Source organism: Lampetra fluviatilis, chromosome 21 (assembly GCF_964198595.1).
Source record: "Lampetra fluviatilis chromosome 21, kcLamFluv1.1, whole genome shotgun sequence".
In the NCBI taxonomy this organism is placed as follows: domain Eukaryota; kingdom Metazoa; phylum Chordata; class Hyperoartia; order Petromyzontiformes; family Petromyzontidae; genus Lampetra; species Lampetra fluviatilis.
This window is the reverse complement of record NC_136295.1, coordinates 7,267,235-7,280,760: the sequence shown is the minus strand read 5'-3', so window position 1 is coordinate 7,280,760 and position 13,526 is coordinate 7,267,235.

The following is a 13,526-nucleotide window of genomic DNA, read 5'->3' as shown; positions in this document are numbered from 1 at the left end:
CGGGGGGGGGATGCAGCGTCACCCACTCTCATTCCAACGCAGAGCAGCGTCACGTGGCGAGGGGGAGGAGCCGGAGGAGGCGGGGCATCCCACGTCAACGCCCACCAGATTGACACGTGGCAGGGAATTCGCCACCGATATTATATTGATACGTGTAGGAACCTCCTGGTTACACCAGCCCACAGGGGATTGTTGTGTCCGTCCGTCCGTCGTGCATCCAAAAAATGGGAGGGGTGGGACTGGGTGGAGAGGGGAGGGTGGGGAGGGTCTGGGTGGGGAGGGATGAGGGGCTGGGTGGGGGTGGGAGGGGTGGGGCTGGGTGGGGAGGGGCTGGGTGGGGAGGGGCTGGTCACCCCGTGGTGCCCTTATAAAACTCAACGTTTAACCTACTCACGCCGGCTTGTGCCCGCCCTCACAGTCGGGCATATTTGCGGAATACACCACGCCGCCGTTGACCCTGGTCATTGACCGAGCAACCCAACGTTACTACCAGCTCCCTCCGCAGGAATGTGTTTAAATTGTTCATATTCTTGGTTCTTTCGGTAAAGTCACGTAGGAGGGAAATAATAAACTAATAAATATGAAACTATAACATTCTCACGACGTTTCGATTGCAACACAAGCAATCATTATCAGGTGTGAAAACCACAGCAAGAAAAACGCCACTTTTTTCAATTTTTCTTGCTGTGGTTTTCACACCTGATGATGATTGCTTGTGTTGCAATCGAAACGTCGTGATAATTTTATTGTTTCATTTTGATTATTTTATTATTTCCCTTCTACGTGACTTTACCGAAAGAACCAAGAATATGAATCCCTGCAGTCACGAAAGCTTTAAATCGAAATTTAAATTGTTCATGATAAGAGAGGTTTGTTTTTTAAGTTGTTGTTTCTCGTTAGATCGCGTATATATATTGCACACTGTGCAATATACTTTGTACGTGCATACTGTGCATGCAATATGTGTGTTGATTACCCTATGACTGACCCAACCAGTAATGTGTATCAGTTGTAATGTATTTGCAGTGCCGGATAATTACCCTTGTAGCAAAAATAGCTACATATGTAGTAGCTACTACATTTGTAGCGGCTACGGGCACCGCACTTTCAAGGGCCCCGCGCTAAATGCTTTCAAGCTATCAATTCCGGTTCAGTGATTCTGCACTTGCTCTATTACTATAGTACTATACCGCCTTCAACTTTTACGAACGAATGGATATTTCAGGTTAACGATTTGTCGTATTATCTGGCTGTAATAGCAAATGAAAAAATACAATAACTTTACTATGCAAGTAAAAATTGTGTGTTTTAATATTTACGTGTTTATTTACAGGTCACGTACTAACTTAATCCGGCACTGTGTCTATGCAAACATTAACCTCAGCCTAAGGCCTTCGCAACGGATTGGCTTACAAGTGTAGACATCACTCTATTTAAGACCGAAACAGGAGAAGGATTTCTCCACCACTCTGGGTATCCGCCTGATGATGCTGGCTGTTGTAATTACCGCCGAAAAGCCACGGTACCCCAATTGTAAACGTTGCAGTGGGTTTTTGCTCTCCAACACACAACCGGTGTGCTGTACTAGTAACGAATGGGGCATGTTTTATTTACGTGACAAACCTCACTACATACCTGTCAACCCCTTATCATTGCCCGACCTTATTACAGACTAATTCAGGACCTTATTGGTCACCCCGTGCCCCTCATAAATCTCAACGTTCATCCTACAAAGTCCCATCACAAGGGAGAAACACAAAGACATGTTTTTGCCCGTATTGAAACGGCTGTACGCCGTATGGACATGCATACTCAATTTCCCTGCACAATAATGCAGGGGTAAACCGTACGGGTTGACAGCTTTGTAACGAATTGGCCGTGTTGGGGAGGTGGCGGATTTAACATCATCACCCACCACTGCCGTGGTGGTGATGACTCAATCACACACGCAACCATTCCACTGGGGGGTGCTGCTGTAGTGCGTCTCAAATGCATTTCCGAACACCGGTTCATTAATTCGGGTAATAGTATTTTTCGGTGGGGGGGTAGGTTAGGCCACGCACGTAATTAATGTTTCAGCTTAACGGCTCTTCTTCTTCGTCTTCATGATTTTGATGATGCAAACTAAATAAGAAGATCTAGCACCATTGCCCGTAATCGTCGCCCGCTATATAACTATTTTTAAATCCTTTATATTAAGTTCGCTTGCTTGCTTAGGACCGTGCAAATCTTTCGGTCGTTTTTTAACCCACTTCCCGTGATCCAATCGAGCTGACATTTCCCACACAGACTCGTTGTGCGTGACAATTAATGTTCGTGAAAAATTTTTTCCAAAATTTTACACTTTTTAGGACAAAAATATTATATTTAATTACCAATTTCTTAATGGTGCAATGCAATCATCTGACCCATAGGTGGCAGCCATCTCAAGCCAAAGGACGAGAGGACTCTAGCCGCCACGCAAATAAAGGATTTATAGTGAAAAACTTTGTTTTTACGGGTTATACTTATTCTATGTCGGGCCAGTGCTGTTTGACGATTGTGTTTTTTGTCATTTGTCCAGTCCCTTGGGGCTGAGATAACCATGACTGAGATTGAACTTCATGCCCTCCAGACCAGTTTCCAGTAAGCACACGTGTACCGCACTCCCCATGAGAAAACACCCAACATCGACTTCCTCTGACTCAGTCGCTCTTTTTTTTCCCTGTCCCGTGACATAGAACGGCCTGCATTACGTATTCGAGTATCCGGTCCGTGGTAAACACGTGCTCGGCATCACGCACGATCATTACCCAAGTAAGTATTGGAACGTTGGGCCAACGTTGTTGTCCAACGGTTCCAACAACGTCTATTTGTGTCACGGTGCCTTATGACCACATCACCCAGAACGCGCCAGATCTCGTGAGATCTCAAGAGCTAAGCAGGTTTGAGCCTGCGTGGTTTTTGGATGGGCTACTATTAAAAGTAATAGGAGTTAAAGGCTAGTGTGTTGTGGACAACAGACTCGCAGTTCTATGCTTTGTTGCGTTTAGTGTGTTGTCCTTCCCCCGCACCTCCGATCATCACGGTTGGCTACGTACGCTGCGAAAGAAGTTCAACGTGATAATTCTTTTTTTACCCTTTGATCTGGCAACAATCAACTTTAAGGACAGTGCATACATTATCAGAGTTATGTTTTTGTTTGCATTACGACTGCAGGTATTGTGGTCTATGCAAACATGACTCCTTGTAAAATAAGGTGTCAGTTTTGTTGCCAGGTAAAAGGGTAAAAACCCAATTATCATATTTTTCTACTGGAAAATGAGGTTCCAAAAGTTCAACGCGCATACAACATGGGTAGCTCTTGGATTGGCCACCGCCAACACCACGCATACCAGGTGTTATATGCAGCGGAGCTACGTTGTGAGCAGCAGAAGATTTAGCGGAAAAATGCATCGTTGCTGCTGCATGCACCTCTCATACCTGTCAACCCATACGGCAGGGGTTCCCAAACCCCGGGCCGTGGACCGGTACCGGTCCGTGGCCTGTTAGGAACCGAGCCGCGCAACAGCAGGAGGTGAGAGCGGTGAGTCCGTGTGTGTACACACTCTACACACCACATAGTTGTGAGCGGTGAGTCCGTGTGTGTACACACTCTACACACCGCATAGTGGTGAGCAGTGAGTCCGTGTGTGTACACACTCTACACACCGCATAGTGGTGAGCGGTGAGTCCGTGTGTGTACACACTCTACACACCGCATAGTGGTGAGCGGTGAGTCCGTGTGTGTACACACTCTACACACCGCGTAGTGGTGAGCAGTGAGTCCGTGTGTGTACACACTCTACACACCGCATAGTGGTGAGCGGTGAGTCCGTGTGTGTACACACTCTACACACCGCGTAGTGGTGAGCGGTGAGTCCGTGTGTGGAACCCGCCCCCATTGTTGTACTATTCACCACTTCCATCCGCGCCTCTTGCCCGCACTGCGCACTTGTCACAGTCACAGTTTTGTTGTGAGCCCACGAGCTCTAAGCCCTAGTAGCCAACATGAGTCAAAAACAAACGTCGCTGGAGAGCTTAATTGAAAAGGAGGAAAGACCCAATGATGAACTACCCCCCTCCCCACCCCTGGTCCGTGAATAAATTGTCTTCCACGAAGCCGGTCCCTGGTGCCAACAACGTTGGGGGCCTCTGCGGCATACGGGTTACCCGTGTTCTAGTACAGGGAAATTAAGTAAAGAAAATGTTATTTTATTATCTTGTATTGTTATTATTTTATTATTTCCCTTCTACGTGACTTTACCGAAAGAACCAAGAAGATGAATCCCTGCAGTCACGAAAGCTTTAAATCGAAAAAAAGAAAGAAAATGTTTTGTCTCTTTGTTTGCGTTTCTCCCTTGTGATGGGATTTTGTAGGATGAACGTTGAGATGTATAAGGGCACGGGGTGACGCCTGGATCGGTCTGTAATAAAATAGTAGGGGTTGACAGGTGTGGCCTCTCTGCTACAACGTCTGTGCTCACTGCCATCACCAACCCCGCACTGACCAGCGTGATGAATTATGGTGAAACAGATGACCGACAGGCCAGGGGGAGATCATCATCCACAAGCGGGTTGACAAGTGGATGGAGAAGGACTGGATGCAGGACGTGCTCAGATGTCACCCGCCACTGATGTTGTCCATGGTGACGAATCGAACTCAGGTCGCCGGGATTCAGAGTGCCTTAAGCTGGCATCAATGTATTTTGTGTGGCCACTAGATGGCACAATACTTAAACCTAAGGAGGCTTTTTGAACCATTTTTTTATCAAAGGACCAGCATCAGATAATTCTACGCAATCGTCAGTTAAACGATATTTTATACGTGGCGTATCTAGAAGGCGGTCTAATAATGTTGGGATTACATCTTTTGGTCGGATCACGTAAGCTCTTAGTTTCTTGCACTAAGGGGCTAATGGGTAGTAGTCAGAGGTGTGGACTCGAGTCATGTGACTTGGACTCGAGTCAGACTCGAGTCATGAATTTGATGACTTGCGACTCGACTTGGACTTGCATAACAATGACTTTGTCCCACCTATGAGATGTGGACTCGAGTCATGTGACTTGGACTCGAGTCAGACTCGAGTCATGAATTTGATGACTTGCGACTCGACTTGGACTTGCATAACAATGACTTTGTCCCACCTCTGGTAGTAGTCTTGCTGGATTTTGTTTACGTACATCCAGGAAATCCTCTCCAGTGAGTTTCAAGCAGCATTTTTCGGAGGGCACTGTTTGGGATGTGTTTGTGATTGAACTGGGCTATCACCTGCAGTGAATCGATGGTCTCATCCTGGTCACTAATGACTACAAATGAAACCAACACATTAATATGTTTTTTACACTTTAATTAATATTGATTTGACTGTCATGCGATGCAAACTACTTCCGGTAGCACAGTGGGGGAAGTAGTGCCCCCTACTGTGTGGATCAAAGGTCACGACTCTTTGGTTCTTTCGGTAAAGTCACGTGTATAAAGATAAAATAATAAATTAAATAATAGCATACTACGACGTTTCGATTGCAACACAAGCAATCATCAGGTATAAAAGAAATAGCAACAAAAATCTAACCAGAAACTATAGACAGACATAGTTTTCTGGTTAGATTTGTGTTGCTATTTCTTTTATACCTGATGACGATTGCTTGTGTTGCAATCGAAACGTCGTAGTATGCTATTATTTAATTTATTAATTTATCTTTATACGTGACTTTACCGAAAGAACCAAAGAGTAATTCCTGCAGTCACGAAAGCTCCAAATTAAGATTGATCAGAGGTCAGTTGAAGTGATCTCAGAGTTGGCTCCGTGATGTCCCCTTCCTTGGGCTGTTTCTCTAAAAATAAAGCTTACACTGCTCTCAAAGGAGCCTTAAGACTCAGAGAGACTTTCATCGATGCTGATAGAAAAAGTAGGATAAATATTCGGAACATAAATAATCAAAATATTCATGAAAACGTATACAATGGCCGAGAAAGTATTATAAACGTCGGGTCCAATTTGTCATGTGGTTGGAACCATTGGGCTGTTGACCTAACATTCCATGTTTACTGGATAATTATGTTAGCATGCCAATCGTAAAATTGCATTGCATAAACTACCTTGTGGTTCCCATTAAACCGCTGATTAAAGAACAATGTGTAAATGCCAATACGAAATCCATAAGTTAATAATGTAAATATGCTTACAATGCACAGCCTTGTGGTGAACCTAACGCTGCATGACCTCAACCTCAGACCATATCGAAGTAGATTTCCCTCGTCCTAGTGATTTTGAATGGAAAATAAAAGTGGAGATTAAAATGATAAAAAAATAAGTTGAACAAAACCCTCCCAACATATGGGTTTGATATTTAATGAAATAACTGATTTAAGAAAATGCTTCATTTGCATTACGTGTACATGTACTTCGCATCTCAGATGTACAGCTAACACATTAATAAAATATGAGTCCGGCTTTACCTGGTTAAGTAATTTTAATTAATGTTTCTAAACAGTCAACAAACTGCAGAGACCACATTCAAACCTTTGTATAAATATTTTTTTAAACTGTTTGCAGTCCAAGTATGCTATCCAAATTATATCATTAGCAGTGGCGGCTCCTGCAAAATCTCTCAGGGGGGGCAAATGTCTGGATGATTGATAAGGTTCACCCATGCAATGAATAAATTAACAGCTTAAGCATGTAAAGGCAACTTCACTTCTTTAATATTAATGAAAAATAAAGTGACTCTTACAATACATCTTGTTTGTTTATATACTCACTATAAAACAAACCACTCAAGTTTATTTTATTAAAGATTCCACTAGGTGGCGATACATTATATTGTTGGATGAAACATGCTTACGTATGATGACGTTAGCACGTATGATGACGTAAGCACGTTAGTGCATGCCCTCCCGGAAGCCATAGAGAATGCATTGCAGCGCCCCCGTTCGAAAAAAAACATCTTTGAATGTAAGTCTATGGGGCCACTCGGGGCGATTCTCAGCCGTAGTGAAATCGCCCAAAAAGAGGCGGTACTCCACAGAACGTGACATGACGCTGATTGGACTATATCCAGAGGCTGACAGTGACGGCTAGCGTGACTCTGTGGTTGAATGACATTGGTGGTGCGTCGCCCAATCGCCCTAATGAAGAAACCGCCCCTGGTCATGAGACACAAACAAGTCATTCGAATACTTCCCCCAGAAAGTAGTGAATCAACGTTGTGTTACCAAACAGCTTCCGAAAGGAAATATCACGGAATTGTAACACATTTTTTTTTACCAGGTAAGGCCCACTAAGCTATGTGGCTGGGCCACAAATGATAGCTCAACAAAGTGGCTTGTCGCGTGGAAATGTAGAGAGCCAAATACTCTGAACGCGTGATGCTGATTCTAAACGCGGACGGAAAACCCGGAGAACCCAGAGAAAAATCCACGCGCCCACGGGGAGAACATGCAAAACTCCAAATAATACGGGCGTCAGAGTCGGGGTCAGGATCGAAGCCACGACCTCCTGCATACCAGGAAAGGAAGTTAACATCTCGCCACCGCGGTGCCCCATCACCATCAGCCATGGTCCATCGACTGCTGGATGAAGGCCCTTCGCCAAGCTCCCGCCACCTCTCACGATCCCACGATGCAACAACGATCCATCTACCCCCACCACTACCAACACCCCTTCTCGGATGCATGCAGCGATGACGCGATCCTGTTCATTGTTGCGTCATGTCACGTGCTGCGGGACTGGGCACTCCTTCCCTTGGCGCCAGACTCTTGACGGGGTCGAGTGGACGTGGCAGCAACAACCTCGTTAATCACATCGACTCCCCGGAGATGGGGGATTTCAGAAGGGTGACGCGAGTCGGTGGGGAAATGACGAGAGGAGGCAGGATATTTGACGAAGAAGAAACACGCGGGGAAGGGGCGATGGAGGCACAATCGTAGGAAGGAAACTCGTCCGAGTCTTCAGGGGAGAGTTTAAGAGTTTAAGAGTGACGCCCGACCAATTGATTATGAAAGGCAAAATATGTATATTTTGCAATAGCCAGGCTACAATGTTGGCTAGCATCTGTTATGGACCGGTAGTATTAAATGAAAGAATCATATTTTGATGTAAAGCTTTCGTGACTGCAGGGATTCATATTCTTGGTTCTTTCGGTAAAGTAACGTAGAAGGGAAATAATAAAATAAAATAATAAACAATAAAATGCTCACGACGTTTCGACTGCAACACAAGCAATCACTTTTTTCAAATTTTCTTGCTGTGGATTTCACACCTGATGATGATTGCCTGTGTTGCAGTCGAAACGTCGTGATAATTTTTTTTGTTTAATCTTTGTATTATTTTATTATTTCCATTCTACGTGACTTTACCGAAAGAACCAAGAATAGAAATAATCATAGTTTACAACCTTTGTCAATTGAACATTATGGTGGGACCCCGGAGACCCATATTATAATGTGAACAAAAACGTTGCTCTTTTTCACCAATGGGTTTGAAGGATGGTGGCAAGTGTTGCCTTGTTAAACTATGCCTTTAAAACTGCAGTACCATGATTTCATTACACTATCGAAAAAATAATTTACACCCCTCTGTCAATGATCGTGTTTCTCAGTGTGGATTTGTGAAGACACTTTGAAAACAGTACAAAAATAGTACGCGTTTTCAATGCGCTGTTCATATTGTAACAAGCGTTTATACCAATGTTACTCTACAGAGTAGTGGGTCGCCGCTCCTCTTATCCGCTTTGATACGAGCGGTATGTGGGGACTATGGCTTAACCGCAAAAAAACACATATCTGCAGATTCATACGGACAAACAGGAGGAATTAACGGTGCAACGCATCTCATCTGTTAAATATCTGCAGGTTGTCATCGATTGATCCTGGCTGCAGACATTGGCAGGTCACAAATAATAATGAAGATAAGAGAGCAGTTTCACTGTATTATGCATATACCGTTATGACAAATAAAGGACTTAAGTCGTGAAGGCAGTTTGAGCAGCTTTGGATAAGAATTATGATCCTGCCCATACCCGAGCATGGAGTGCATTCACTTGTTCAGCTCTTCTGCGCATTCGTCCTCGCCGCTGTGCTTGGACACGACATCAGAATGATCATCGCCAGGCGGGTCGCGGCGTTTATGTGCGCGGTGGGGCGGAGTGGCCAAAAATATATAATTTATTTACGATTTTGACTTCTATTTATTCGGGACCCCGGGGTCCCGCCATAAGGTTCAATTCCCCTGCTAGATATAAAGGTTTGCCAGAAAGAATAAAACCTATTCTTATTTGTTTGCCAGAAAGGGTCAAACCTATTCATATTTGTTTGCCAGAAAGGGTCAAAGCTATTCTTATTTGGTCATACATTGATATTGCCAGAAAGGCCCCCTGATGCGGTTAGACTTGTTTGCCCTCACAAGCACACACCGTCCCACGATGCATTGCATCAGCAACATTCTATCATTCTTCTTTGAATATGTGTAGTACCGTTGAGGACGCGTGGACACCCGAGTAGAGGCACACGTATTTATTTCACAACAGTCACTGGGGACATACAGTACTGGAGGGGGTATCGGCCCCCTCACCCGGATAGCTGGGAACACACGGCTAGCTACCCCTAGCCTGCCTCCTAATCCTCCAAATACTGGGCTAGGGGAGGCTGTCTGGCCCGACACTGGTCAGTCGGGCTACGGTACCCGGAGTCCCAGAGTCCTGGCTCTGGTTCACGGGACCACGCCGCTGGCTCGGTCCTGCGCGGCCCTGACAAGGGCGGCGTCCCAGGGGAGTCCAGGGCTCTAGCTAGGCAGTCTTCGGTCTTCAAGAGTTTACTTAAACATTCTGCCCCGAGCCCTCTGACACATCCCCCTTTATACTCCACCCCCGCTGAGGGGTGGGGCCCCGGGCTGCCTGGTGCGGACGTCGTTGAGAGCACCCCCCCCCCGTGCACTCACGTAGCCCCGCCCACTGTGTTTGTTTCCCATAAGCTGCCATGCATAACGGCTCTCTCTCTAACACCCCTACACATACAGCTCCTCCGTAACACCCCTACATCTGTATTCATTTGGTAGGAATACTTAAGATTCGTTAAGGGTTTGTTTGGTACTCAATAGCTGCCGCTAGGTTAATGTTCATAGGGGCTATTAAAAAATTCTGGTCATATTTTTACTATTTTAATTCTCATCGCTGACTATGTTTGTTTCTTGTAAGTCCACAATATTGTTGAGTTTTTTGTTCATTCTGCTTTCTGTGAGCGTTATAAATCAACACGTCTTCATCTGCTACCATGATTCCTGAATGTGAAACTGGAGTTGTTGTTCTGCATCTACATCAGACGTAGGAAACAAGAAGAAGACCATGATGACAACAGCACATAAGCAATATTGAACCTAAAAATAAAAACAAAACACAATCCTGCGGAGGGAGCTGGTAGGAACGTTGGGTTGCTCGGTCAATGGCCAGGGTCAATGGCGGCGTGGTGTATTCCGCAAATATGCCTGAGGGCGGGCACAAGCCGGCGTGAGTAGGTTAAACGTTGAGTTTATAAGGGCACCACCGGGTGACCAGCCCCTCCCCACCCAGCCCCACCCCTCCCACCCCCCACCCAGCCCCATCCTCCCCACCCAGCCCCTCCCCTCCCCACCCAGCCCCTCCCTGCACGACGGACATAAATACATAACGTGTTGCCACCTAAGGTGACCTCAAATAAAGTACACATTCTGATCTAGAACCAATTTGTTATAGGCCCATGAGTCGATGACAAATCACACAGATTTGTACAACTTTTATTGACACTGGGCACAAGTTTACGGGTGTGCCTCGGTCTTATCATCCGGGGAAAACAGGATACGTCCCTTTAAACAGTTTAAAGTGTGCGCGGCGCGTGTGGCATAATCTGCAGCGGTCTGGGCAATCGATTGGAGGTGAACGCTCGGCGCAGATGACAGAAGGCCGTAGGGACAGGGGATGGGGAACGTGGGGAGTTGAGCCACGCAGAGCAGGAGGAACAACAGCACCATAGAGCCCCTTTCAACGACTTTAATTGGTTCCACGAAACCGGCCGTTAAGCGATTTGGTCGTTAAGCGAGTATAGGAAATACACGCTAGAGGCGTGATTTGTTCCGAAAGCATCGAAAGTTACCATATTTCAAACCCCCCAAAAAGTACGTAATAATATTTAAACAATGGAGAGTTATACGTCACGATACTAACAACATTATACACATTAGAAACATGGTTAGTCAATGCACTGATTCATTTCTACTGTGCCTACAGCATCCCGTCGTTAACATGGGAATGGTCGTAAGCGAACATATTGGGCTCTATACGAGGCACTACACTACTATACACTGCACTATATACTACACGAAACACTACACTATACACTACTTTACACTACAATATATACACTACAAATTGGGCTATATAGAGGCCCGTCGATAAGTGATTAGTCGTTAACAGAGGTGGTCGTTAAGAGTAGCTCTACACTACACTATACACTACTATACACTCCACTATACACTACACTATACACTACACTATACACTACTATACACTCCACTATACACTACTATACACTACACTATACACTACTATACACTACTATACACCACACTATACACTACACATTTGGCTATATAGAGGCCCGTCGTTAAACGATTAGTCGTTAACAGGGGTGGTCGTTAAGAGGGGTTCTAGTGTATTGATCCGCTGTGACAGCGACTCCTCGGTGCGTGATGTGTTCCATGAGAACGCATACCGCGAGTTTCCTGAATGTCCGGAAGTTACACCCTCGATGACAGCAACGCTTAAGCTAATATTGCAACTGGAGTCTGTCAACTTGAGGTAAAATAAGATACAAATATAAAAAATATACGTCTAAATTTCGATTTAAAGCTTTCGTGACTGCAGGGATTCATCTTCTTGGTTCTTTCGGTAAAGTCACGTAGAAGGGAAATAATAAAATAATAAAAATAAAATATAATAAAATACAATTCAGTGAGAATTGTATTTTATTATGTTTTATTTTCATTATTTTATTATAAAATACAATTCAGTGACAATTGTATTTCATTATGTTTTATTTTTATTATTTTATTACTTCCCTTCTACGTGACTTTACCTAAAGAACCAAGAAGATGAATATATGTCTAATATTCTTTAAATCGAAGGAAAAAAACACATTTGGTATTCGCGCCATCTTCATAGCTCAAGAGCTATCATCACGAAGGCAGGCGCGATGTTGAAAAGGCAGCTGGAGTCTGCAGTAGTTTCACAGTAGGGGGGGAAGGGGGCGATGGTTGCTGTGGTGTAATCCCAGTTGAGTAATTCGCGGTGCAATCTTCGTCAAATACTGACCACACACCGATGGCTTACTCGTTCCGAATGACATTCAGGGGAACTTGAACGTCAACATGTGAGGCACGAACAACCAGGGCGGCCTTCCCGATGCAAACCGCGAACCTCTACAACAAGCGGCGAACGTGCTGTCACTGGGCCTCGTCACCGCCCAACCCACTCAGGCCAAACCTGGACATATATCTCATTCAGCCTGGGTCTATCAACACTCTACAATACAATTCGGTGCATTACCACGGATGCCCATTGCACAGACTCTCCGGGTTTAAGCGGGAATTGGCATCGGCGTTCGGGTGACAGGAATTGATTGGTACTGAGGCCTGGTACTGCTACCGGTATTGCGATGAACATTGAGAGTTCAGGAAATGACATCTGCGTTCGAGCGTTCGGTGGTCAGTACTTCTGCTTTAATCTGACGGAAGCAGTCATGAGTGGGACTCGCGTGAATGACTTCAAATGATGTTCTTATAATGAATAGAAAGCCGATATTTGGCAAGAAACATCAGCAAAGCTATCCTTTTTATCTGTAACTAGAAACGTCAGTAAAAACAAACGTTTCAGTGTTTAGCTCCTTCCAAAATGTGGGGTTGGAAATGCTTAGCTCATTTGTTTTTGAACGTAAGTGTGCGTACACAATTGTATCTAGAGATTCTACAGAGACTCCAAAATTTTCGAATCTCAAAACGAATATATATACGAATTTAGCCCCTAAAAATCTATGGTCTCAGAAAAGTTAACACCTCACTGCTAAAAAGCAGAACTTTTACAGAAATGGTCATGTCTACATTCATACCGATGATTAAAAAGTGTGCATGGACAGTTTGAAAGGAACTGAACCCACATAAAATATCGCATAAAAAAAACTTTCAACAAAACTGTAAATTTTGGACCCCCCAGATTTAGATATATGACAAACTAACCCGTAACTTTAGCAGAGGTACAGCGGTCAGTGCTCTACGCTACTAATTCAAGCGACCCCGGGTTCGATTCCCAGCAATGGCTGACACCAGCGGCGAATGATGCCGGTGTAACAGGCTAAAATAACCCCTGCCCACGATTAAACCCGGGAATAGTTTGGCCCAGGCCAGAGTATACCCGGGGGGATAAAGTGTCCTCGGCTAAACTATACCCCCCGGGGGTTTAAACTAGACAGGGCCAGACCA